This window comes from Pseudochaenichthys georgianus, chromosome 11 (assembly GCF_902827115.2).
Source record: "Pseudochaenichthys georgianus chromosome 11, fPseGeo1.2, whole genome shotgun sequence".
Lineage (NCBI taxonomy): Eukaryota > Metazoa > Chordata > Actinopteri > Perciformes > Channichthyidae > Pseudochaenichthys > Pseudochaenichthys georgianus.
The window spans coordinates 4,683,442-4,703,935 of NC_047513.1; positions in this window are offsets into that span (position 1 = coordinate 4,683,442).

Consider the following 20,494-nt stretch of genomic DNA (forward strand, 5'->3'; position numbering starts at 1 on the left):
TAGAGCACGCGCTGGGGTGTACGGTTTAACCATGTCCTGGATGTAGGAAGGGCCAGATCCATTCGCAGCATGGTACGCAAGTACCAGTGTCTTGAAGTGGATTCTAGCAGTTACCGGAAGCCAGTGGAGGGAGCGGAGGAGCGGCGTGGTGTGGGAACATTTAGGAAGGTTGAAGACCAGACGAGCCGCTGCATTCTGGATGAGCTGCAGAGGTCGGAGGGCACATGCAGGTAGACCAGCCAGGAGGGAGTTGCAGTAGTCTAGGCGTGAGATGACGAGAGCCTGGATCAGAACCTGCGTCGATTTCTGGGTCAGCTGGGGGCGTATCTTCCTGATGTTGAAAAGCGTGTATCTTTTGTGTATATAGAAAATGTTTTAGATCTTTGAGTTCATCTCATGAAAAATGGGAGCAAAAACAAAAGTCCTGCGTTTATATTTTTGTTCAGTGTAATTATAGTAGATTAACTACATTATTCAAAAGTGAACTTACAATAACACGGTAATAATAAACGGAGCGCTCTCCCTCTCCTGAGAGCCCGTCAGTATCATGCAGCTCGCGGATCCAGTAATGAGTGACCCGACAGTAAAATAACATATCTATAACTAGTTTAGGTAGTTTGAGAGGTAATTAAAATAGCTACGTGTGATATTCTAACCTGAAGTGTGTGTTTTGTTCCGCTCACCGCTGCATGTGCTTATGCAGAGCAGCGTGTCGAGTCTCGACTCGTCAGCAGCAGCTGATCTCTCTCTCCCGTCAGATTAGACTTCACTCGCGTGTATGTCCATATCGATCAGATCCAGCTAGTTCTAGCTAATGATATGACTACCTGCTTATTAAAAAGACACCTAAACAATAAGTGTCGCTATGCAACCGGGTGAGGCCACAAAGTATAGCACAGCATTATGCATTTGTTTACATGCCCACCAGAACCCCGAGGCATTACCAACAGATCAACGCACAATCAACTCATACAGGACATCGCTTTCTCCACATTAAGTGTTAGACATTAGAGTTGACTATTCTTGTCTGTCACATACTGTTTTGTCTGTCACATAAATGGCGCAAGTTGCGCAACTAATGTGGTATTGCGCTAAACGGAAATTATTTTGAACGGACACTTTGACCGGAGAGATTTAGATTTGCCGGTCTTCAGCATATTTTACCGGTCGTAGTACGGTAATAACCGGCTAACGGGAACTCTGCCTACTGTGTGTCAGCTAGACCGGTGTAGGAAGGTTGACTTGCGGTTAATTGCTGGCCACTATCACGTTTATGTCTCCACTGCTCTTGTTAAAAGTGAACTCAAGGCTACTTTGCTAAATGGACTAGTTGAACAGGGGGTTTGAGTCTGCCTAAGTTAGTGGAATCTCCTGGCATGGTGGCCGGAGCTGTTGCAGCAGTATCTCCTAGTGGAGGCCACGTCGGTGATACTCCTGGTGTTCAGAGTGCTAGTGAACAAGAGGGGAGCTGGAGATCAGGAAGTTGGAGGCAGACACTGCTGTCCGGATGCGTCAGCTAGAGCTCCAAGCAGCTGTGGTGGGTGACTCTGCTGTTACACAGTCTGGTCCTGCTGCCTCCTTCGACGTGAGTATACACATTTCTTTGGTCCCTATTTTTCGTGAGTCAGAAGTGGAGACTTACTTCGGTGCATTTGAGCGCATTGCTGATGCTCTGCGCTGGCCAGAAGATGTGTGGGCCATACTTGTACAGTGCAAGCTAGTCGGCAAGGCCCAGGAGTGGAGTGCACCAGCTGGGCGTAAGCTGGGCGTAACTCTACGTCCGACGTAGAACCGAAGGTTAAGACCAAACTAAAGTTATGACTAGTGCACCACTTAGACTTAAGCCCTGTATGCGTTGCGCCCGGGTGTAACTTTTACGCCTAGTATGGAGCAGGCGTAAATCGGAAAGACAAACTAGTATCCATAGTAACGTAAAACAGGCAAGAAGGATATTAACGATGGCAGGGCGTCTTGTTTACATGTTTAACAATGAAAGGGCATTAAGAAGAGAAAGAGTCGTCCGTGATCGAACAAACCCACTGGACATCTATTCAGACGGTGAACTGATGGAGAGGTTTCGTTTCGGCAGACAAGCCCTTTTGATTTAATCGAGGAGATCTCCCCTCAACTCCAGCACGGATCAGACCCAAACGCTGCGCTCTCCCCAACCTTGCAGGTGCTGATTGCGCTCAGATTCTACGCCAACGGGGCCTTTCAGAAATACTGTGGGAGACATGATTAATGTTCATCGCACAACTGCATGTCGGGCTATAAGACACGTTTCATTGGCCCTCCAGCACCGATTTCTTTCTCCGCCAGTTCCCGCTGTAGCTCTGACAAATCCCTCTTTCTCTTTCGGGGTGTGGCCATTTGGGATTCCCCTTGAGTCATCGCTGACGCTGTGGGTGTGGGAATTCCCTCTTCTCTGCGGTCCTCTGAGTCTGTAAAATGGCGTTGCTTGGCAACAATTACTGTTTCGCGTGTATTCACGTGGACGCGCATCTTAAGACCAGGCGCAGCTACGCCCGAGACTAGTCAGGCTTGGTGCACTCGGTGTAAATTCGAATCACTACGTCGGACGTAGCTAAGCCCGACGTTAGAGTTAAGCCCTACTTTTTTACGCCCATCTGGTGCACTCCACTCCTGGAGTGGAGTGCACCAGATGGGCGTAAAAAAGGCTTGCTCTTCTCTTTCTGTCGAGGATAGTATGGTGTATGAGAATGTTAAAGGTGCTGTTCTCAGGGCATATGAGCTTGTGCCTGAGGCCTACAGGCAGCATTTTTGCGGCCTGAAGAAAACTTCTGGCTAGACGTTATGTGGACTTTGCGAGGGAGAAGAAAGTCCTCTTTGACAGGTGGTGTAGAGCTTGTAAAGCTGATGATATTATCTCAGTGTGTGAGCTGATGATGTTGGCGGAGTTTAAAAACGGTGTACCCGAGCGCACTGTAGTCTATTTGAATGAGCATGTGGGTGCTTTTGTGTGTGTTTCTATCTCTCTCCCTGATTGTCTCCAGGTGCAGCCTCTCCCCCAGGTGCTCCCAATCCCCATTCAGGGCCTCCTTAAAGGACCTGAGGAAGGCTGCAGTGGCTCTCTTCTTTCTCCTCTGGCCGCATGTGTGCAGTCTGTGTTACGTGCTGTCGTGTAGTGTCTCTGTGCATTGTTTAATGTTGGTCACTTTCTTTTGGAAGAAAGATGTCCTTATTTACTGAAGTTTGTTTTGCAATTTGGCTGGTCAATCAATCAATCAATGTTTATTTATATAGCCCAATATCACAAATGTTACATTTGTCTCAGTGGTCTTCACAGTGTGTACAGAATATCAGTATGACAATACGACACCCTCTGTCCTTAGACCCTCACATCGTACAAGGAAAAACTTCCAAAGAAAACACAGTTTAAAGGGAAAAATGGGAGAAACCTCAGGGAGAGCAACAGAGGAGGGATCCCTCTCCCAGGACGGACAGACGTGCAATAGATGCCGTGCGTAAATTGAAAAGATAATACATTTGCAACATAGGTAGTCCAAATGTTTGGAAATGCATGTGTGTATAATAGGAAGATTAATCCACGAGGATATCCATCCAGGACCGATGATCCAGGACCACAGCCACGACTCAAGATCCAGCGCTCGCGATCCAGGACACAGGACCGCAGGATCATCCATGACTCCGGATCCCAGCGTATATAGACACCAAAAAGAAAGACATTTGGGGAAGCTGGGTTAATCGGAACATGAGTGTACACGGGTATAGACAGAGAGAAGGAAGAAGTAAGATGTCCCCCGACAAACTAAGCCTATATCAGCAAAACTAGGGGCTGAATCTAATCAGCCCTAACTATAAGCTTTATCAAAAAGGAAGGTCTTAAGCGCACTCTTAAAAACGGATAGGGTGTCTGCCGCCCGAACACAAACTGGAAGCTGATTCCACAAATGTGGAGCTTGATAAGAAAAGGCTCTGGCTCCCATTGTACTTTTAAAGATTCTAGGAACAACCAACAACCCTGCATTCTTGGAACGCAATGCCCTAGTAGAACAGTAGGGTATAATGAGTTCTTTAAGGTAAGATGGCGCCTGCCCATTAAGGGCTTTGTAGGCGAGAAGAATAATTTTAAATTATATCCTGTGTTCTATAGGGAGCCAGTGTAAGGCAGCCAGAACAGGAGTAATGTGGTCCCTTTTCCTAACTCTGGTTAGTACACGAGCCGCAGCATTTTGAATCAGCTGAAGCGACTTGATTGACTTCTTGGTACTCCCTGATAATAAAGAGTTACAATAATCCAGCCTAGAAGTAACAAATGCATGGACTAGTTTCTCTGCATCGTTTTGAGGCAAGATATGCCTGATTTTTGCAATGTTACGTAGATGGAAGTAGGCGGTCCTTGAAATTGATTTTATGTGGGCGTTAAAGGATAAATCCTGATCAAATATAACACCAAGATTCCTTACAGTCTCACTGGAGGCCAAATTAATGCCATCCATAGTTAGTATGTCTTTAGATAATTTGTTTCGTAGATTCTTCGGGCCAAGTACAATAACTTCAGTTTTGGTCGTGTTTAACATCAAAAAGTTTAAGGTCATCCACGTTTTTAAGTCCTTAAGGCAGTCTTGAATTTTATTTAGATGATTAATTTCATCAGGCTTGATTGATAAATATAGTTGAGTATCATCCGCATAACAATGAAAGTTTACAGAATGATTCCTTATAATATTGCCTAACGGAAGCATATATAATGTGAACAAAATAGGTCCGAGCACTGAGCCCTGTGGCACTCCATGGCTAACTTTGGTTTGCATGGAAGATTCATCGTTAACACGTACAAACTGAGAGCGTTCAGATAGATAGGACCTAAACCAGCCTAAAGCAGTTCCCTGTATGCCAACTAAGTGCTCTAGTCTTTGCAATAGGATATCATGGTCGATAGTATCAAATGCAGCACTAAGATCGAGCAAAACAAGAATAGAGACAAGTCCCTTGTCTGAGGCTATTAGAATATCATTTGTGACTTTAACCAGAGCTGTCTCTGTGCTATGATGTGTTCTAAAGCCAGACTGAAAATCTTCAAATAAATCATTGTTTTTTAAGTAATCACACAACTGTTTTGCGACCGCTTTCTCAAGAATTTTTGAGAGGAACGGAAGATTAGAAATAGGTCTATAGTTGGCTAAAACCTCTGGATCGAGGTTGTGCTTTTTAAGAAGCGGTTTTATCACTGCTACTTTGAATGATTGTGGAACATAGCCTGATAATAAAGACATATTCATAATATTTAATAAAGAAGTGCTAATTAATGGAAAAACTTCCTTCAACAGCTTAGTTGGAATTGGGTCTAACATGCACGTTGATGGTTTAGAAGAGAGAATCATTGAATGTAATTGTTCAAGGTTAATGGCTGAAAAGCATTCTAGTTTACTATCTAGTGTAATATTAGAACTTACGATTCCGGGAGCTGTTGATAACACTATACTGGTCGAAGGCAAGAGGTCATTAATTTTGTTTCTAAGAGTAACAATTTTATCGTTAAAAAAGCACATAAAATCATTACTACTGAGTGCTAAGGGAATAGAAGGCTCAATCGAGCTGTGGCTCTCTGTCAGCCTGGCTACAGTGCTGAAAATAAATGTTGCATTATTCTTATTCTCATCTATTAATGAAGAGTAGTAGGCTGCTCTCGCTTTACGCAGTGCTTTCTTATATTCATTGAGAGTAATATGCCAAATGAAACGAGATTCTTCAAGTTTAGTGGAACGCCATATCCTTTCAAGTTGTCTAGACTTTTGCTTTATTTTGCGGGTTTCGGCATTATGCCATGGAGCTAATCTATGTTGTTTTATTTTCTTCTTTTTCAAAGGAGCAACAGAGTCTAATTTTATTCGCAGCGCATCTATAGCACTATCAACAACATGATCAATTTGGGGTGGTGTACATTTTGTATAAGTTTCCTCCCCTACATGCAGACATGCTATCGAGTTAAGTATTGGTTGAATCTCTTCCTTAAATGTGGCTATAGCACTAACAGATAGGTTTCTGCTGCAAGAGCTTTTGACTAATGCTTTGTAGTCTAGTAACAGTACTTCAAAAGTTACTAAGAAATGGTCGGATAAAGCAGGATTATGCGGTTCGACTAATAGTTGCTCAATTTCAATACCATAAGTCAGAACAAGGTCGAGAGTGTGATTATAACAGTGGGTTGGTTTATTTACACTCTGACAGAAACCAACAGAATCTAATATAGAGTTAAATGCAACAGTAAGGCTATTTTTATCATCGTCAACATGAATATTAAAGTCACCTACGATAATTACTTTGTCTGTTTTAAGAACCAAAGTTGATAAAAACTCAGAGAATTCTGATAAGAATTCTGAATAAGGACCTGGTGCACGATACACTGTAACAAATAAGATTGGCTGCAAAGTTTTCCAGGTCGGATACGTAAGACTAAAAACGAGGCTTTCAAAATAGGTATAATTACATTTTGGTTTAGTATTGATAAGTAAACTTGAGTCAAAGATTGCTGCAGCTCCACCTCCTCGGCCCGTGCCTCGAGCAATATGAGTGTTGGTGAGCCTCTTTACTTTTGTATTCATTAAAACCTCACTTGTGGCTTCAGTAGACAGTTTCCTCTCCTTTTTCTCTCGCCCGGTTATTTGGGTGTTTTGTTACTTCCCTTTGTACCCCTAGTTAGGAGGGAACGTAACAAACAAGTGTCTCCTAAAGTGATTAGAAATCAGAAAATGGACAATTCCATGAAGCTTGTAGCAAAGATCATTTGATAAAATCCAAATCTCCTTAAAACTTCTTAATATCAGTTACTGAAATCACAACAGACACATCCTCAATCTGCCACAAATACGTCTAAAATGTACCTTAACGTTGGAAGAACAATATATATAATCAGTATTAGATTAAATGTAATGTTCCCAATTCGGGTAATTGTTTGAGCGACATGTAAACCAGGCATTTCACGGGTTAAAAATAAAACAAAATAACAAATATATACATATATACATAACAATATATAAGTGCCACCCTTACACGAACAGGGGGGTCAGAGGTCACACAGACGAGGAGCTGTTTGCAGGAAACAGGGTTACTGTGAGAATGCTGTCCTATCTTTCAAAGGGATGGACGGCCTTGATAGTGTGTGTGTGTGTGTGTGTGTGTGTGTGTGTGTGTGTGTGTGTGTGTGTGTGTGTGTGTGTGTGTGTGTGTGTGTGTGTGTGTGTGTGTGTGTGTGTGTGTGTGTGTGTGTGTGTGTGTGTGTGTGTGTGTGTGAAACAGATAACAACGGCAACCTGCATGTGTAGGAGTGTGTTGTTGAGGTGGAGCAGAGACTGGACACCCTTCCAGAAAAGACTAACATGAACACACATACACCTATACACACACACAACCAGAGTTGGGTGTAACAAGTAATGCGTTACTGTAATACATTCAGTAATCACACTATGTGTGTGTGTGTGTGTGTGTGTGTGTGTGTGTGTGTGTGTGTGTGTGTGTGTGTGTGTGTGTGTGTGTGTGTGTGTGCACGTGTGTGTGTGTGTGTGTGTGTGTGTGTGTGTGTGTGTGTGTGTGTGTGTGTGTGTGTAGGCAAAAAATAAGAATGGGAAAATTATAAATGTGTGTGTGTGTGAGAGAGAGAAAGAAAGTGAGAGGAGTCGAGTGAGTGTGTTCATGTTGTGAGATGAGACAAATTGAAGCGTTTTGTGTGTGCATGTTTGTGTGTGTGTGTGTCGTGTGCATGTTTGTGTGTGGAGGCAAAAAAGAAGAATGTGAAAATGAGAAATGTGTGAATGTGTTTGTGAAAGACATGCAAAGTGTGACTGAGTGCAGAGAGTGTGTGTGTGTGTGTGTGTGTGTGTGTGTGTGTGTGTGTGTGTGTGTGTGTGTGTGTGTGTGTGTGTGTGTGTGTGTGTGTGTGTGTGTGTGTGTGTGTGTGTGTGTGTGTGTGTACGTACCCTCTGCCCTCTTCCAGCTGTTGTGTTTTCTTCTCTCAACAGTGGAAGAAATAAACCATGCTGCAGCAGAACAAAACTAAACTCCAACATGGCATCAAAAACACACATTTTTCTTATTTAGTAAAAAAACTCTCAATTCTTCCCCAAAGCCCCCACACTGTCTCCTGGAAACCAACACCGTTTCTCTGGAGACAGATGGTGTGCAATAGTCTGCAGACAATACAAACTTGTAACATTGAAAATGATTAAGTTAACAAGATAAAACTAAAAGGAACATTTATTTATTTAAATTTATTTTTGAGAAAGACATATTTCGCTGTATGTTTATCCACACAAAATCAAAACAGATCACAGCACCATAAATCAAAAATATTTGTTCTAGTGCAAACCAAACATTTCATTTGTTAACTTAAAATCAAATCAGATAGAGTTGTGAACTTAAGAACATTTAACTCAAAATAAGGAGCCGATAAAGCCTTGTCTTTGCAGCACAGTCACTTTGTCTTGTGTGCAAAGTGAGACCCATGAAATGAAGTGTTTAAACCGACAGTCATGTTCTCAAAGGAAATGAATACATTTTGTGTTTTCTAATTCATTCCCATGTAAGCAAAATGTTCAGCAAAACGTCAGTATTGGAGACAATCAGGGGGAAAGAGAGACACACACAAACACCAGTTTGGCCACAGTTACCAAAACACACATTATTGGGTATGAATGAAGGGAGAAAAAAAAAAACATATAACCAGATGGATCTCACCCACAGGACAGTACATCGGCCACCATTCTATTGATTTGTGTTCACCTACACGATTTCCCCCTTTTTTTTGTGTCACACAGAACGATTTTAAAAGCAATGTATTTCTATTGGTAGTGTGTTTCGTGCCTGCAGCACGTCTGTTTGTCCGTTTGGGTCTTGGAAGACCGGAAGCTGTGGGGTTCACAAAAACATGTTCTTACTCAATATCAAGCCACGATTATTGTTTTTATTTTAAATCGTATAATGTCTGACTTTTTTTGCCGTCCGTGAGGAAAAGAAATGGGGCTCAGAGCCTCAGGATACTGAAATCTGTATTTTTTAAATCTTTTTTTCCTTCTAATTTGTTATTCTTTTCTAAATAACACACTGTTATTTACTCACAATTATCCTTGTTTTTATTTATTTGTTTAATTCTATAATCTCTGGCTTTTTTGGCGTCCGTCAGGAACTGAATTTCAAAATAAAGTCACTTTAAACAGATACACACCCACTGAACTGATTACCCAAGATCCTCAGCTATTGTTTAAAGGAATGGTCCACTCATTAGATAATTATTCAAAACTTCAGTATTTAGTGAAACGTTATGTTTAAACCATACCCTGAAGAAATCAGCGATATTCCCCGGTAAATAATGATTTTATAGCTCTTTTTTATCAAGACCTGTATATTCCGTCTGGCCGCCGCCATGTTTGCCATTTTCAGTAGTCACGTGATGGTCGTGACGTCATCCATGCGTTCACTTTGTCAACACACGGAAATATGGTGGAGTATTTCAGTTCGGACTCGTCAGCAGAGGAACAAGTTTTGACCAATGTGAAGAGATTGGATGGGGGAATTCATCCATACATATCAGTATGACAATACGACACCCACTGTCCTTAGACCCTCACATCGTACAAGGAAAAACTTCCGAAGAAAACCCACAGTTTAAAGGGAACATGGGAGAAACCTCAGGGAGAGCAGCAGAGGAGGGATCCCTCTCCCAGGACGGACAGACGTGCAATAGATTCCGTGTGTAAATTGAAAAGATAATACATTTGCAACATAGGTAGTCCAAATGTTTGGAAATGCATGTGTGTATAATGGGAAGATGATATAAGATACTATATGTATGCATGTAGTACCACCCTTGCTAGCGATTCCCTCTCTAGTTTAGCATACTCAGCTTCGTTGTCCCTGGCCATAGAATCACGATTTTATGGGGCCGGAAAAACTGGGGGGAAATACACACTAGCCGGTACTACGCTATATGGAAAGGCCACCAAAAACTGTCCTGGCCTGGACGTTAAAACGGGGCTAGCCGCTGCAATGGAAATGCGCTATAACATACCTTATTCTTACTCCGAGCACTACTTCTGCTCCTCCGTCGCTTCACACTTGCAGAGGGCGATTTCTCAACTGGCCGAACTGGTGTCCTGGTCGGTGATGACACCAGAAAGACCGATGGTACTGCATCTCCATTGAGTAATGGTTGTTCTTTAAATCCCATGTTATGTTTGATCATACTCTCAGAGTAGTCGTCCGGAAATGTGAAATGTTCGCTGCATACATGAGCCTGTAAATCTCTCGGTTCGGGCCGGCCACATTTCGCTAGCCACTGCCTCCGAATGTACTTCTTATGCTTACCTTTTGGCAACAGATGGAACCGAGCATTCCGTGGATTGTTCCTATCCGATTATGGCAATATTTCGCGATACAGTGAGGCATATTTGAATAGAGAAACTACAGTAAATAACATGGAGATCAACGTGTCTTCGAAAACCAAACGCATGGATTACGTCACGTCCGGGAAATGGCGGCGCCCACAGTGTTGATGTTATTTCGGTATATAATCAGTTTAAAATCACTGATAATGTCATCGGATTAAAAAAAAAAAAAGAGAGACTGGCAGAGACTGGTCTGTTTTATCGGATGATAATTTTTAAAAAATGAGTGTCATGAGCATACCATTCCTTTAAGCTCGGTGATTGGATTGTTTATCCGCAATGCACGTTGGTATATGGTGTTAATGCGATATGAAATCCGAAAAACATTTTAAAAAGAAATAAAATAATACTTTAATCCGAGTGTACTTGCTTTCTCTTTGGAAGTCATCACATAACGGCATTGTAATACACGGTTCGGCTGCATTACATATTACACATCTGCCGTAGTTCTTTATTTATAGAGCCCTGATGAGAAGACCTCTGGACAAACTGGAAGAACTGCCACCGAAACTGAATATGTGACGTGGATCATAAATATATCAGCAATTAAAAAACACATTTCTCTTCGCACAATACGTCTCTACGGAGCCCTGGAGCCTCGATCTCTATCCAGCGGTTCTAATGAAGGGCAACGCAGTGAAGTAAACAGTAAAAGGCACCGCTCTTTGCAGCTGGTGCTGCTCTTCTCAGATTCTGCTGAATTACACGTTACTGCCTCCAGTGCCCTGTACGACGAAGCCAGTTCAACAGACCCTGGATATGTTTGATTTACCCGGCTTAACTAACCCTAACAAACGCGATGTCGCTAAGCGGTCCTACGAAGCTGGTTATCAACTCAGCAAATCAACCAGGGTTTCTCTGTCCGGCTGAGAGTGCGTTCACGTGAAAGGGACGGGGTTACCAACATTTGACCAATCACAAACATGGAGACGCGTGCTGACAGCGCAGCGTCATACTTCATGAATGAATAGTGTAAATAGCAAATCCTGCTTCGTAGTACAGGCCACTGGTGCCACAGAGATTTTATAAAGTGAAGGATGTTTTCCTTCTATAAAACAGCTGTGGGCAGCAGCAGATTCTGTGAGTCACGGACAGGAATCCCTCAATTTAAATAAAACGAGGCCATGCTTTATTAACTCGTGCGCACGCTTTAGTAACTCGTGCGCACGAGTTACTAAAACGTGGCCACGTTTTATTTATTTTTCTCTCAATGAACCCTCCAGGGCTCTGTACGTCTCCTTGCAGTATCAATACTAATTTGGCTGACTTTTATATTTGATCCAATTGGTAGATAGGTTATATTTACACCATACCGGTGCACAGCTGATATAAAAGGACTTTTAGTTTTTAAAGATATTACTGATTTTCTTTGAATATAAGAATGTAAATACTGAGTTGAGAGAATAGTCAGGGGTTTTGTGTGATGGGAGACACATCTATGGAATCACAATTTCAATAGCTTACCATTAAATGACAGATATGCCTTTCTGTCTGCGATGTTATACAAACCAGATATTAATGTGTAGAAGTAAAACATGAGAAATAGTATAGCAATATCCTGTAAAATTATGTAAAAACATGAATAAAACTACACATCTTCAGATGTTATACATACATAAGTGTCCTCCACTAATAATACAAAGTTATTATGGCTGTGTGTACCTTGTGTGCACCGCCTAGTGGTTAAGGCACGTTATTGAATTATTTTTTTAATATGTTATATTTGATGGAAAAAATTAAGAGTACATACTTTCATAGGGGGAAAGTAGAAGGTCTGTGATAGAAATATAGAATATAAAAAATCAAGAAGATACTGTAAGTGATCTCTAGAATAAAACAGTTTAGTGCAGGATGTACAAAGATATTAATATGAGGAGGTGCAAAACAGAAAAACGAATTAACCTTTATTTAAACATTAAATAATACTTTAGATTAAGGTCTTCTTTTAAATAAGAAAAAAGCTTTGGCGGTATCTACAGATAAATATTAAGCCTGACAAAACTTAACGTCTAATATATTGCTTTTCTGCAATGTTAAATATGTTGAAGCACTTATTATAACTGATATTATACATATTAATTATAATCTTATGTATGTCACCCACTGAACTGATTACCCAAGATCCTCAGCTATGGTTTAAGCTCGGTGATTGGATGTTTTAGCCGCAATGCACGTTGGGATATGTTGTTAACGCGATATGAAATCCGAAAAACATTTCGGAGTTTAGGATGGTCGAAGACACTAATCCTCAGCTATCGTTTGGGACTACAGTCCCTTTGCTTGAAAACCCTGTGATTAATCTTCAAGCTCTGGGATTGGATGTTGGAGTGGCAGTGCGCCAAGGTTACGCCGAGCGTCAAACAGCACTATGAAATCGAACAAAACCACGGCAGACTATCCAAAACTGGACTCGAACGGGACCGCCCCCCCACCCCCCAGAACTACACATGATGGCTATTGTGTTTCGCAAAATGTTCTATGGGACGACTCTACTGGGAACGTTTTCGTTTTTCCGACAATTAGAAGTTGCCAGTAACACATCGGTGTTATCACATTTAAAACATATAATTAATAAATGGGTGAAAATTGCTTGTGTCCATGATGGGCAGCAATTCATACCCGGCGCCATGGGAGGGCCATGAGGGCCAGGCCCTCCCATTTGACATGCCTGCCCTCCCCCAATAAACACGTTTTTTTATTAATTATAAACATTTTGAAAATATATATATTTTTTATTATAATAAACTGAACTTTAATGCTACGATGTATGTGATGTCAGATAGTAATATAAGAATAATAAATGAAAAACAGGTATGAAATACTATGACAGTAAAACAAGAATACAGTTAGAAAGGGGAGTGATTTGTAAAATATCCATAAAGTAGAAGATAGAAGATAGAAGATGAACTTTTATTAATCCCTCATGGGGAAATTATTTCTCTGCATTTGACCCATCCTAGTGTTAGGAGCAGTGTGCTGCCATTTTGAACGGCGCCCGGGGAGCAATGTGGGGAACGGTGCCTTGCTCAGGGACACCTCGGTAGCACTTGGTCTTTCGGGGACTTGAACTGGTGACCTTCCAGTTCCCAAGCCAAGTCCCTATCTACTTCGCCACCACCGAAAAAGAACATCTGCTTACAGTTCTGTTTCATATGGGTGTTGAGAGATGTATCCTTTAGATCTCCTAATGTTGCTCTCAAAGTGCACCAGATTGATGCATTTAACTTCAATATAAGCATGCCCCCGGACCCCCCTAGAGGATGTTTTGTCCAGCCACCACTTATAAAAATAACACTTTACCCCTGCTTACACCTATATGTGAGCTGTTTATCGAGCCTTCATTGTAACAGTCGCGGATGTAGTGTGTATGTGCGTGTGGGGAGTGTTGCAGTAGAACATTCAACTGTAGCGCAGGTACATTCATGGGAAACCCTAAATGTTAGAGCACCCTCTATGAAATGTCAAGCTACCCCATAGCACCCCCAAAAGAAAATCTTGGGCCACAGCACATGACGGTTTTGTGTGCCCTCCCATGAAAATCATATGCCCTCTCTGTAGATTTGTTCTGGCGCCGGGTCTGGGCAGCATTCATATATACCCACATGACAGCTCATTGTTACTTTGTAATTCTCCTCCACTACAATTCAGAGGATAACCTGGTATTTTTACTCCACTACATTTATTTTAGTTACTTTGCAGATTCTGATTAATGATGTGAAATATAAACAACCATTAAATCAGACTTTAGTTACACCTGAGTAAAATTCAGGGAAGGTGATTGTCAAGTGCCAACAATCAGGGGAGATATTTGATAGTTGGTGCTTGAGAAGACTAAACATTTATCTGCAGATCTCTATAAAGTATATTCATTACTCGTTATGCTCTACTAATAGTTAATTAAAGACTGTATATTATGGCTATTTTGCACATCCCTTTCAAGATTTCAAGATTTCCAAAGGTTTATTGACATATCATATACACAACAAGTCCTCCAACTCATACGACCAAATGGGTCGATTGTTTAAGCCCTTATTACGACCAAATATGTCGTTTGTTCAAGCGCTTAATACGACCTATAATTACGTTTGAAAATTGTCGGCCTCGAGTGCTCCCGTTGAATGCAAACGTTACAGAGGGTTGTTTATTCACAAATAACCCTCTCTGTAAAATCCTAAATTGTAGGATAGTTTGACCATTAAAACGCTTTATGATTAGATTTCTAGCGAGAAGTATATATTGTACTTTTAGAATCCACGTCCAGTCGATATGTAGGATCTATAGTTTGATAGATATTACGAAGATGATTTGAGGTTTCGTCAGGAGAACGTGTATATGCGGCAAGCTTCCATGTAAAGTTACGGGTCTCGCCGTTTTCATAATAAAACCAATGATCAAATGATTTAACAGTGATATCTGCAGTACTCATCCACTAAAAAAACATCAGTTTATCCTAGTTAATTATACGACATTAATTGGTTTAAATTGTGTACAATGCTTTTGTGTTTTTCCCATAGGTTTTTCTCTTTCGATTCTGAGAGACACATTTCTTTTTTCAGAGGTTTTGATCACGCCGCAATGCACGTCGGGATATGGTGTTTATGTGATATGAAATCGGAAAACATTAAAAAAAAAAATAATAATACTTTATTCCGAGTGTTCTTGCTTTTCTCTTTGAAAGTCATCACATAACGGCATTGTAATACACGGTTCGGCTGCATTAAATATTACATATCTGCCCTAGATATGTATTTATAGAGCCCTGACCAGAAGACCTTTTGACAAACTGGAAGAGATGCCGCCAAAACTGAATACGTGACGTGGACCATAAATATATCAACAATTAAACAACATCTTCCATTTCTTTTCACACAATATGTCTCCTTGCAGTATCAACACTAATTCGGCTGACTTTTATATTTGATCCAATTAGTAGATAGTCTGTATTTACACCATAACGGTGCACAGCTGATAGAAAGGGACTTTTTCGTAGTTTTTAAAGATATTACTGATTTTCTGAACTACCTTTCCAACTCCTCATGCAGTTGACTGTTACAGGTCTATACAGGTTCATGGTACAATGCATAAGCTTCACATCGAGAGACTGAAACTGTATTTTCCTTTACCGTTCTGTTTTAAACTCACAATAAAGTGAATAGTCATATTATGTACGATATTATTATGTTTTATTAACTAGACCACTGGTCTAAACCGCACCTCCTAGTGGTTAAAGCACGTTATTGAATGTAGTTGTTGAATAAGTTATATTTATTTAGTTATTGATGAAAACATTTAAATATTAAGAGTAGCCTACATACAAAATAGGGGTCAATGATAGAAATATAGAATGGAAAATATCTAGAAGATACTCTAGTGATCTCTACAATAAAACAGTTTAGTGCAGGACGTCCAAATATATTAACCTGTTAAGGCCGAGGGTCCCCGTCGACGGGGACCCTGTTTTTTTTTTTCACAACACTGTGCCACAGGGCATCTTAATATTTAAAAACCTATTAATGTCTTATACCAGATTAACGAGAAGAATCTCAGCTAACTGACTATATGAACCATTTTTACAGAAACAAAACACAAGTCTCACAAGAAGCGTTAGCATTAGCCCTTAGCTAAAACGGGCAGATGCTACTTCCGGTGCTAACTAGCAAAAACGATCTTTACAACTTAATATTTTCTGCACAAACTACATATCATCTGAAAGCTGATACTCCACAGATTATTTGGTTATAAGTATCATCACTGTAGGACACAAACTTACTGAGCTAGCAGCCAGAACAGAGAAGAGAAAAAACAGCAATTTTCAAAACCATAACAATAAATATGTCTTACCGTTGCTGTTTTGTGATCAAAGCTCTTGTTCAAGGGAATAAAAACGCTGTTTAAGGTTAATCCAATGTCTCTTAGTCACTTTAGAATTGTTCCTGATAATCTATCATTACATTCATGGCAGCAGAGTAGTTATAAAGTTTCGCAGTCCGGAGGTAATGCTGTCTCACATGCTGTTTACGCAAACCTCTCTCTACTTGACGTAAGTGTTTAGCGGGACTTACTAACTGTCACTCGATTCTATTGGCTCTAACGGTTCAGAAAAGGTGTCAATCACCCAAATCGACCAATGGGTTCCAACGATATGATCCTGCGTAGTATAAACTACGCCTGCTCCGGCTCCATTACGCATTACGCAGCCAGAAGGGAGAGCTTCACCACAGAGCAGCTGCAAGAGATGCTAGCTGACGATAGCTATGATCATACCAGATGACTCTTCGTCGGATGATGAAGATCTCCTCCAGCCAGACCTGGATCCGGACAGTAGTGACTCGGATGTTGAACTTCCACCACGGGAAAGGTATGTAATCTCTCTGTTTTTATATATTATGTGGTTGGTGGAACTGCGTCACAGTGATAGCTTAGCCAAGAAGCTACAGGAATGATTAGGCAAAATGCTAAATAGTGTTACTTGTCTTTTTGGAGTTACATTTTCTAAATGAATGGCCAGTGAATGAATATATATATGTGTTTACTTATTTATTTGTTGTAGTATTATTCATTTATTGTCCAATATTATCCTTTTTATATATTGCTTTTGTGTTTGGTGGAACTGCATCACAGTGTTAGCTTAGCCAACAGGAATGATTAGCCAAAATGCTAAATAGTGTTACTTGCCTTTTTGGAGTTACATTTTTTAAATGAATGGCCAGTGAATAAATATACATGTATACATGTATACAATTATTCATTTATAGTACAATATTATCCTATAAGTATAAACCAGTGAATTAATCTAATCTCTTTGTTTTTCCACATTTGTTAGATGAGGTGTGACCCCAGCAGGACAAAGCCACACACCCAGAAGACTTTCAGGGAGCAGCTTGCTGCAGAATTGTTGGAGTTTGCTGAAGGCCCTGCTGAAGGCCCTGCACCTCCACCACCCCCTCCTCCACCACCCACATGCATGCCCGAGTATTATGGGGAAGATGCCACCAAGGTCAGGAAGAACTGCAGGAGGTGCCTAGATGCTGGACTCAAAAGGGTGAAGACACCTGTGTACTGCAGGAAGTGCCAGGTCCCTCTGTGCTTCACTGTCAAAAGGAACTGTTTCAGGGAGTGGCACGACCTAAATACAGGAACATTCAGGTAGGTATAAAGTTCAGGTAGGTATAACATTTTGCGAGTGTTTATTTAAAAAAAAATACTTGTTTTTATATACCTAGTGTGATTTTATTGTATAGTACGTTGGTAAAATGTTTGTTTTTACATGCCTAGTGTGTGTTGGTAAAATGTTTGAAATAAATCTGCCCCAGTTGGAGTCAAATGTTACATGTTTCTGTTTTTTTTTATTGTGCAAGTACACTTACACACAATGTAGAGTGCGTTGGTACAGTTACATACACACAGCTACACTTACACATACACACCTACATGTACCCACACAGCTACACTTACACATACAGCTACACTTACCCACACAGCTACACTTACACATACAGCTACACTTACATACCCACACAGCTACACTTACCCACACAGCTACACTTACATACACACACAGCTACACTTACCCACACAGCTACACTTACATACACACACAGCTACACTTACACATACAGCTACACTTACACATACCCACACAGCTACACTTACCCACACAGCTACACTTACATACACACACAGCTACACTTACCCACACAGCTACACTTACATACACACACAGCTACACTTACACATACAGCTACACTTACACATACCCACACAGCTACACTTACACATACAGCTACACTTACACATACCCACACAGCTACACTTACCCACACAGCTACACTTACATACACACACAGCTACACTTACACATACAGCTACACTTACACATACCCACACAGCTACACTTACACATACACACCTACACACACACCTACACTTACACAAATATTTGTAATATTTTTAAATATTTTTAAGAATTTTTTTTTGAGTGGAATGAATACCTATAGTGATGATTCAATGTAATACAATTATTTTTATAGTCTGGTACCTGAAAAAGGTCAAATGGCACTGATGGAACCAAATGTGCCCAAATGTGCCCAAAGCTTATTCCGCCTGGACTTTATTTTCATAAACCTCTCTAAAAAGGTCAAATGTCACTTGTTTTGCCTCAATCCTGATACAGGGTACTTATTATATGTTATACTTTGGATTCCTAAAGCTTTTAGGCTAGTAACCCATCATTCAAGGTTGGTCTTCACTATAAGTAATGGGTTTTCTTTAGGCGGAGACAGGAATTTACATTTTTTTGCCATGTTCCATCTGAATTTACTCTGACACAGAAACATCTATATTGATTCTGACACTTCTACATCCAACTCACAAATGTAACCTTGCTTTGATAACAAAAGATATTCATATAAACCTTTTAGAAGTGAAGTTATAGTCATTTGTTCTGGGAATGTCATTTTCGAGCCTGAAACCTGAAAAACAGGCTCGGGGTAACAGGTTAACAGGAGGATGTGCAAAACAGACAAACTGATTAGGCTGAATTTTACTCAGGTGTAACTAAAGTCTGATTTAAGGGTTGTTTATATTTCACATCATTAATCAGAATCTGCAAAGTAACAAAAATAAATGTAGTAGAGTAAAAATACCAGGTTAACCTCTGAATTGTAGTGGAGTAGAAGAAAGTAGTACATGCTGCTGTAACAAAAACATTTCCCAACTTGGGATCAATAAAGTAACTTATCTTAAGATGATCGATGGCTACTGCCATATTTGCTAAATGTGCATCTGAACCTTGACAAGTGCATGTTTCAGGCTTATCAATGAACAACAGGAGGGGTCACAGACATAAGACCAGCTGTCATGTGGTATTAATGCTGCCCATTATGGACACAAGCAATTTTCACCCATGTATTAATTATGTTTTAAATTTGATAACACCAATGTGTTTCGTGTCCCCTAAACCTCCAGGGATGTATACAGTTTAATACTGGCAACTTCTAATTGTGGGAAATACGAAAACGTCTTTTAAAACTACATTTCCCAGTAGAGACGTGCCATAGAACATGTTGCGAAACACACAATAGCCAGCAAGTGTAATTCTGGGGGGGAGGGCCGGGCTGGACCCGTCCAAGTCCAGTTTTGGATAGTCTGGCGTGGTTCCATTCCATTTCAAAGAGCTTTGACGCTCAGCGTAACCTTGTCGCACTGCCACTCCAATATCCAATCACAGAGCTTGAGGGCTAATCACGGGGTTTGTAAAACAAGGCGGATGCTGTAGTCCCAAACGATAGCTGGGGATTCTGGGTAGTGTAGTGTCTTCGGAAACTCTGTAGTGTCTAAACTCCGAAAAAACAATTTGTTTCTTCGAATCGAAGGTTAAAAACACAAAAGCATTGTACACAATTTAAACCAATCAATATTGTGTAATTAACAAGGATAAACTGATGTTTTTTAGTGGATGAGTAATGGAGATATCACTGCGTAATCATTTGACAGTGTGGGGAATACTTCCGGTTTTATTATGAAAACTTCGAGACCGGAAATACTGTTTTCACCCACGCTAACTTTACATGGAAGTTGCCCCATATACAGGACACGTTCTCCAGGCGAGACCTCAAATCATCTTCGTATATCTATCAAACTGTAGATCCTACACATCCACTGGACATAGATTATAAAAGTACAATATACACTTCTCGCTAGAAATCTAATAAAAAAGCATTTTAATGGCCAAACTATTCCACAATTTAGGATTTTCCAGAGAGGGTTATTTGTGAATAAACGACCCTCCGGAGCGTTTGCAATCGACAGGAGCATGTTGTTTCTTACACGACCACTAGAGGGGCTACACTTTAAAACGTGTCTCTGGGTCGTATTTAGCTGCTGAACAATCGACCTATATGGTCGTTTTTTGTAGGAGGACAGGCTGCATATACACAACTACGGTGTAGTTATGCAATGAATGAAAAACTTGGGTCAGAGTCTCTTTAATATGCCGCTCTATTTAACCTGCCAGATCTCTCTCCATGCATTGCTTGCTGCTGCTATTGCTGCAGCTACCTCTACGTCGCTGC